Consider the following 8,563-nt stretch of genomic DNA (forward strand, 5'->3'; position numbering starts at 1 on the left):
CCGTATTTTCTGCTATTGGAGGCGATACTTCTACGCACTGAAAAGACAACAGGAGCCGTCTGCGTAGCTACGGTTGGCCACTGTATGATTGCTAGAAGACCTTCGAGGGTCGTTAAGACAGGGACCGTTTCATATACCGCTTTCAGTCGTATCCGGAAAATGCGCCATTTGCTCCCGTCGAGAAAAATTTGTTCCTAATTTATTCCAGTGATCTACCCGACAGGCTGGAAGAACGTGTAAGTAGTCCAACCTGCAGTTTTCTTGCCCGCTTTCTCTTTACAGTCCTGATTCCAAGGACTTCAATATGTCCGCGCATTTTTCTGCGCTTAAATTCTGTAGAAGGTAACTGCTGCTGGTAAGGTATTCAACTAACACTAATTAAATGAGCTGGGTCACCGAATCAAGCGATGTGGGTCAATGTGTGTATGTATGTGTAGGGGACATCTAGCGAAACGAAAATGATGGGGTTCGGGAATCGCGTTGAGGACTAGAACTTTATCTGCTTCTGTTAAAATCGTCTAGATCATATTGTGTTATTATCTGATTATAGTTTTGCCTTTCCAAATAATGTGATATCCCTTTCACGTATTACAGCCAGTTGCTTCTGGTCGTTCGCAAAGATTCTACACAATAACTTATCGCTAGGGCGCATTGTCACCAATATTTTATCACCAGAGATCCATTATTACTGGAAGGGGAAGAAGGGGTTAAGACATTAATAATGCTGGTCAATTTATCAGATACTGCATCCACCTGACGCTGTACAGACAGGGGTGGTAGGGGGTGACAACAATTAACTGTTGTATAAGTGGTCATCTTTTCGACTAGCTATAAAAATGATTACAGTGTAGATCTTAACCGAGTTTTTATCGTGACGTAACTATGATAATAATAACAACAACGTCAGGTCAGGAGTGAGGGTTGTTGTACCAGAATATTATTAACGTCGCTGAATGTCTTCATCTATCGCTGCTGGTGACCGTAGCAGCTGCAAGTGGTTACCCCTGCCGCTGCTTCTGCTATGAGCTGTAGCGATGAAATGCCATGATGATGCCGCAACGACCAGCCCAGCGTTGTAGCAGGTATAAGTATACGATGGCAACACGGAGGCCGCGGCTTTGTTGCCCACTGTTAGACAATTCGATCGGGAGATATTCAAATAATGAATCGTCGTAACTAAGATCTTGAGCGGTACGACCAGACTGACCATACAGAAGCGTCCGAACTGCGTCGAATAGGTTTACCATCAGTGGCAGGGCAAAATGACCAAAACATAATAATAGCAGAAAAAAATGGCAACAACATCAATGATTACAAATCCCGGTAGATGGCGCTCAGAGGCCGAACCCTCGATGTGCTATTTAGTTACAAGGCTAATCAGTAATGCCTCGAACCATTTCCTTGGCTCGGGCTCCCCCAGATCGTGTTTGCTACTTATTTAACCTTATAAGCTGTAAGAAGTAAAAACGTTGCGAGCGACCCAAGTTGTAGCTTAAGTACTACATAATGGTACACAACGAATGCTGCATCCTTGAGGACTAGATATATATTAGCTTTAAGTGATTATGTATGTAGCTATATATATATATATATACACACACACACACTGTTTTTGATCGTTAGACTTAGCTCTACATTTATTCGAACTTGTCGTTTTAAGAGACGGTAAATGCTAATCCGTTTGCTTGTACTTTTAACAGCTGTTCAATAATTTATTATTTACGTAACATAACCGTAAACGTACATTTATATATACAAATACGTCTACAGTTGCGTAAGCAATAAATTATCAAGCATTATAAATCTGAACGTGCACAAGCTGATTAGCATGTATCGTCCTTTAGAACGAAAAGACCGAGTCAGATAAAATTTAAGTGAAATATTTACAAAGGAACGGTTGAAGCAAGATAACTTACATATGCAAGTTCAACCCTAGTTCTACAACAGTAGTAATGGGTAATACTTCTCGATAGTCGAATAAGAGAATGCACTACCCGTTAAAATGCCTTAGGTCCTACACTAACTTGTGTAACTACCTAACGTTAGATTTACCTTCACCTAACTTCTTTAAGTTAGGTGAAGGTAAATCTCGGAATAGAAGACAGAGGATAAGAAAAAAATTACGAAGAGGTACGAGCTAATTCTGGTAGTTAGCAAGAGATGTGGTGATGGTCCATACTTCTATGAAACTCATTGTTTTGGCGCAAATATTACGTGAACTGAGCTCGTTCTGCTTTGACATTGAGCGGTCGCGCGTTATATATCGAATATATAACGAATATTTTGTTATTACTTCGGGATGGCGAAATTCACCAGACATTTAATCGTCAATATGGCCACTGATCTCTGTTCGTGATCTCTACAAGTAACTTTCAGCACATGCACAGACGCCCTTTTAATAAGGAAAACATCCATTGATTTAGAATCTCGAACACTTTAATATTCCAATGTTTTTCTCTGGAGCTGAATTACTCCATATGGCAACATTTGGTTCTACATAATTATACGATGTTATAGTATGACCAATACATACGTTCCGTACGTGTTTAAAGAAAAAAATTAGTGGCAAATCATAGTGGCAAACTTCAGCTAACTTTCAAGCAATATAAGTTAGGCTATACAAATAAACTTAAGAGAACATTACCTTGAAAAAGTTGAGTATTTTCGTTAAGATGTTTAAAGGGAAAATTAAAAGATTGATCTACAAGATTTGTTTCCAAGCTAATCTTTATTTGAGTGGTTTAATTACCACGAGAGCTCTCAGCTGTTTGGGTTCGTGCTTTTTTCTTGAATTTCCATGTGTTATGTTGTTTGGTACACAAAGTTATACCGCCTAGTTCTTCAACTGTCAACATTGTTATTAAAACTTGGACACTATTAAGATATACTGTGAATATACTTCCCTACCTCTTCTCCCTGTTCGTTCTGTGTGTTTCTCTCTGTCTTTGTCTGTGTTATTTACTCATTCTATAACGATTAGGTTCGTTCGTGGACTAGGAAGTGAAAGTACTTCACTTCGATCAATATACGGCAAAGTTACATTGCTTCTGTGAATTTTCACATAGCCCAATGCCGGCCCACAGTAAACAATGGCCGCAGACCCCTCGGCTAAGCCTTCACGGGTTTAGGTTGCGTCGTGGTGCTACTTCCATATAAGATAAGACTATACACATTTGACCGCTAGTCATATATGCATCCCAGCAAGCGGCCTCGCGTCGTCTACGCTATATGCCAATTCCTTCCTCGACTGTTGAAATCGCATTCGGCGACGCCCGAGCACACGCACCCAGACATCTTTCGCAATCGTTCAGGCAGGGGTAAGTTAAAGGTTTAAAATATACCATGCTAAATGTGTTTTTGTTGGGAAAATGAACGTACATTATCTTGTGGATCAATTCGTTCACAAATAAACTTTTGAGCATGGTACCATGGTATTTTTAGAAAATTATATGCAAAGATGCGAATATAATAAATTTACGATACCCTGCTTTAACCCTATCACGATATGTTGCAATACTTCCTGGTTAGTATGATCGAATAGGCTAAGGTGCATTTTTGTGGTTTGAGGATGTATAAATTTACATTCACTTGTAAAAAAACCTTGATGCAATTACTAACCACCGTTGTTTAAAGGCTTACTTGCTTGTATACCTGCACTCAAATTGCCCAATGCGAACATAACAAGCACAAGAGGAGCCTTAACGCAAGTGACATATTTCAAATCAATTTAGATAGCCGACAGAAAATTGGATTTAGGTCTGAGTTAGGAGCCGTGCAAAGTCAAGTATAATATTCTAAGTACGCTTTAATCTACCTGAGATCAGGACAATCGCTTCGAACTCTTTTATCGCTATCTTCATTTTCTTCTTCCTTTCCTTTCCTTTCCTTTGAATGTGCTCCAGAATGCCTTTTTACAAAAAAAAGTTCGGACAGTCATTATCACGCAGACGTTTGCTCACTGGCATATGGCAAAATCGACATCGCTGCCTTTAGTGAATCTGGGCCCCAAACCGGCCCTTTGTTGCCTCAATAAGGTCCGTTCGAGAGGAATGTTGAAAATCGGTTGTCTGAAATAGTGGCAACGTGTGGTGGTTGAGGCAGCTTTGCAACAGCCCACGTGCGTCATCGCAATATAGCTCGGACGCCCTATGGTAGAAAGTGTTTGCTTGAAGTCGTTTTAGATACTTCAAAAACACTTCGTTGACCGCTATTTCTTGAGGGATGGTGAGTAACTTTTGACAGAGCGCCTGGGATTTTCTAGGCAATGCTAGAAGCATTCAAATTGATCCGTTGGCCTGTCAGGTGAAGTATTGGGCCACGCACGCTGCGTTAGGCATACGGTAGGCATAACAGTTATGGCGTTCCGTCGTACAAAATAGTCTCGGTTCAACGCCTGTTCTTCAATGTCTAGATGATGACAAGTGCGAAAATATCTTTAGGTAAGATAGTAAGATTGGTGGGTAAGATTGGTGTGTATTTCGAAGATGATATAGCTCAAAAGATACTCGTCCGTTTGCTGCGGTTAACGAGACATGGCGCTAATAAGCGTGTCCATCAACTTGCGTAAGATACTTTATACTGCGATTGTACCCACGTCTTACGCTAGATTCTTCTTTAGTGCAAGCGTATACTGACAGTACTAGCTCATAGTGACCGCAGCGGCGTCTTGTTTTTCGTCTGCAGCTCTTTTTCCTGGTAGTTCTGAAAGACACATTGTTCTTCCTCGGTGAGGAGACTGAGATTGGCAGCCTGAAGGATACTTTGTAAGATTCATTTATCAGGAACAAGATCCAGAAACTTTCCTTCCTGAGACGAGTGTTGTGACAATTTCATCAGAGGTTTTGACAGACTCACTTTGTACATATATAAACGTTCTGGCTAGTTTGGATCATGTTTTTGACATAATTATGGAAATAAATAAAATTCATGTTGGACCATTTCTGAGAAATTCGCTGTTTACTGTTTTCGTCGACAGATTGCCAATTTACCAAAACTTTTAATGATGAGTAACATTATTGATTCGTTGCTTATTTATGAATTAGTTGTCTACAATAATCTACAGTAAATCGATGATCTGGTAGAGTAAAAGTATTATGTATGTAAATTTGACAATACGTTCCAATGCGTTTTATATCATCTTTTATATTATACGTTTATTATCTAATTTTAAGAATGAAAACATAGCAGTTATATAAACTTACTGGTACTGACGAAAAATCATTTGTTACCCTATTACTATCTCTTACTGAATCTAAAATCTGTATTTACTCGATTGGGTTAACTATAACTTTTCATTTTATCCAATAAACTAAAAAAAAATAACTTAAAAAAAAAAAGAAATATTAGATACGCAGAACATGGAAACAATAATGAAGGACAAGTGGCGCAGCCCATAGTGCAGGCTTCACGAGGACTTTAACAGGTGGAACAGATGTGCTTTGTGTATTGTGTTGTAGATGAGACTGGTCATTCTAGAGAAGAGGTTTGTTTTGTGTGATTCAATTGAAATTGCCAGTTTTCTGGTGAAGGCCTTTAAGGCTTTTCGTATTGCTTCGACTCGAGTCACACAAGCGTAACATTATGTTGCTCTTTTGCCTGTTTAATTGTTTTTCTCTTATTTATTGCAAATAGGGCCTAGCTTTATACGCGTATGCATAAAGTACATTATGAATTTGTCTACAAGTTTTAAACGTAATTTAGTGAGTAAAGACAAATTTTAGGTTTTTTTTTGTTTCTTTTTTTTATGAAAAATAGATTGTAACAGGTCCTATCTCAAAAAGCCAAAATACAGCCACACCGGTCTTCAGCTAGGTACGAACATATGGATAGCAGATGAGTAACCAGAATCAAATAGATGCCCTATCGGCTCATGTAGGGCCTTGAAATAGTAGGTAATAGTACTAGGAGTAATTTGAAGCGGATTAATCTTGTCTATTGTGATCAGTCCTAGCTGGCGTGCAGCTGTCAAAGGCACGAGCGTACGTCCTATAGTTGAAAATTAACTATCCTAATTATATTAGTACCGAAGACACAACGGAAAAGGCGGCGCCACGATCACAACGTTTCGCTGAATGCTTGAGCTAGCCATATTGAATCATTTTTTTCAAAAATAGCAATAGATTAAGTATCATTAGGTCCTCTTCATTGCATCAAACTTGGCTCTGAAGGAATCGAACTCAATAATCTATCATACTTTATCTGATATTGGATATCGGATTTGATCGTCTGAAACATATAATAGAATCATATGCATTCTACAGAAGCAAACGCTTCAAAATGAGCTTCTGATATGGTACATGACAGTGTACTACGTAAATAGGATGATCAGCTCATGTACAGATTATCTGTGTTGTTGTGCAAACAATGTCTAGGTTATTTTCGTTTTCGTGTTAATTCTTGGAAAACCTGGGAAGCCGGTAAACCCAGTTCAAGGTTTTATCGGTGATTAAGTGTTACTATAATTACTGGTTGCTCAGCTAAAAAAAAAAAAAAAAAAAAGTACCACGAAGAATGTTTTTTTTTTAAACTACATTATTCTACATATGTCACAGTGTTTCGGGTAGAAGTGGACATTGTCACTAATATTTGACAATGTCTCAAAAATTATGTTTTCAGTTTTGCTATTTCATTCAACGGACCGCCATTCGTCTAATAGACATACCCGCTGATTTTTGCGACGATGATGAGAATAGAAATAATCTTGGTGTTTCTAGATGGAGGATACGGTTGACTGTGATTTTCAATTGTTCCGAATTGTGCTCTATCAGGTGATACACTGAAATAAGAAACAGCTACGCAAGCATAGATGTAGTTATAGGGATGGTTTGATCCAGTCGTTCGCTGACGATATTCAGTGCTGTTGGTGGCCACCTACACAAGCAGGCACACACACGTGCAACGGAAGTGGCCTGGCGGACTAATTCAGGCTGTACCGATAGATGTCCATCGGACGCAAACAAAAAGAAAAGCTATTCGCTTTACATTTGGTAAGAGGCTTTGCCAGACGACGATAAGGTTTTTGAGGGTTGGCTACGAACATTCTTACCACAGAGTCTCTTTCCTGCTCTGTCTGCGCGGCGACATAATGTCAAGAACCAGCTGTGGTTGATATCTGGTGAGGATTACCGTCTTTTTTTGACCAGATTAGGTTTCTATCCCGGAACTCGATGGTCCAATTTATGCCTACGTATTTTGCATGTCTCAGGCAACTGCATTTACTTTTCTGATTGGCTCAGACGAATTTAATCCCTGATTGTTGACAATGGAACGCTACCACAGTTTCTTAATGGACTGGTCAGACAGATTTGATTATAGCAGAAGCCGTGAGCTAAGAAAAAAAGTTCACAGTTCCTATATTGAGCCAATGTGTTTGTTTCAGAGCTTTCCGCAATAGCCATCGGGTGGAGACGAGCGGTAATAGCGCCTTGTAGACGTCAACGGAGGCCAGAGAGCAAAGTTACCATGAGCGATGAATAATATTTGAAGTTTAGCGTCTAGGAGCTGGGTCTGGGCCGTGTCCTGTTCCCAATCAAATTGCTCAATTTGAAATAGTTTACGGTCAACGCTAACGATATGCTGGGCGAAATATCACAGTTGAGCCTTTCGGGTCATATGCTCTTCGTGAGGGTTAAAATATGGCGTGGTGTGTGCATATCATCGGATGCATTATGCTTTCCTTCATAAACGAAAGTGACGACACAATATAAAGCCTTTGTCTAAGGGGCTCCGGTAGAAGAATTTAATAAGTGTTTTTTTTCAAAACTGGCACTTTTCTAAGAAAAATTAGTGAGGACAGATATTGCGATTTGCGTTTTCGAGGCTACTTTTTTAGCCGAACAAAAGATTACTCTTGATCCCTTCAACATGTGTCAACCGATGTCTTGTATATTATTGAAGCTGAGATCTGCAAATGCCAAAAAGTATATTTTTTTTTAAGATCTAGTACGAAGTAATTAAACGTACGTAGTTTATATCTCTCAGGTTTTATTATACTTTACATTTTACTATTAACCTGGATATTCATATATATGTGCCGTTTATTACCGGTCGTCTGCTAGTAGTAGTGCCGACATCACAGGAGCTCCAACACCACAGTTCATATATATATATATATATATATATATATATATATATATATAGGACAGTTGAGAGATTTGGTGGATAGAAACTGATGACGACGGTCGCCTCATCTGACGTTGGCTGACGTCTAACATATTCGATTTTATGACCCACTATCGAGTTCTATACAAATCTGGGTTTCGTTTTGCCGAGTGATTTAGTTAGTCTGTTATTAAATCAGCTTTGTTACATGTGTTTAGCGTACACAGTATAGCCTATCAGAATATTACGTTTTACTAATTGAAGAAATATTCATTATTAACATCGAAGAAATTATCATCGAAACCGCGCTTAGCTTCCACTGCTGTACTTGCGATCATAATTATGATACTAAAAATCTGTAATTTGAGTGAGCGCTTTCCGAACCAATGTATTGTAAAATCTAAGATAAGCGGCCATGTTTGCGTTAGGCGGAATCAGGGGAAGTGGAATTTCTGAGCAAGCT

At 39.1% G+C, this 8,563-nt stretch overlaps 1 long non-coding RNA gene across 2 annotated transcripts; it reads left to right on the forward strand.

Annotated features, from left to right (window-relative positions):
* Positions 1-7,718, forward strand: LOC147753144 (uncharacterized). 2 transcript variants are annotated; one of them, XR_015312068.1, is made up of 4 exons: positions 1-236; positions 3,066-3,317; positions 6,768-7,114; positions 7,379-7,718. It is a non-coding gene; the product is annotated as an uncharacterized LOC147753144 (long non-coding RNA). The 2 variants fall into 2 exon arrangements; XR_015312069.1 differs by lacking the exon at positions 3,066-3,317.
* The last annotated feature ends 845 nt before the right edge of the window (positions 7,719-8,563 follow it).

Source organism: Varroa jacobsoni, unplaced genomic scaffold (genome assembly GCF_002532875.2).
Source record: "Varroa jacobsoni isolate VJ856 unplaced genomic scaffold, vjacob_1.0 scaffold_708, whole genome shotgun sequence".
Taxonomy (NCBI): Eukaryota; Metazoa; Arthropoda; class Arachnida; order Mesostigmata; family Varroidae; genus Varroa; species Varroa jacobsoni.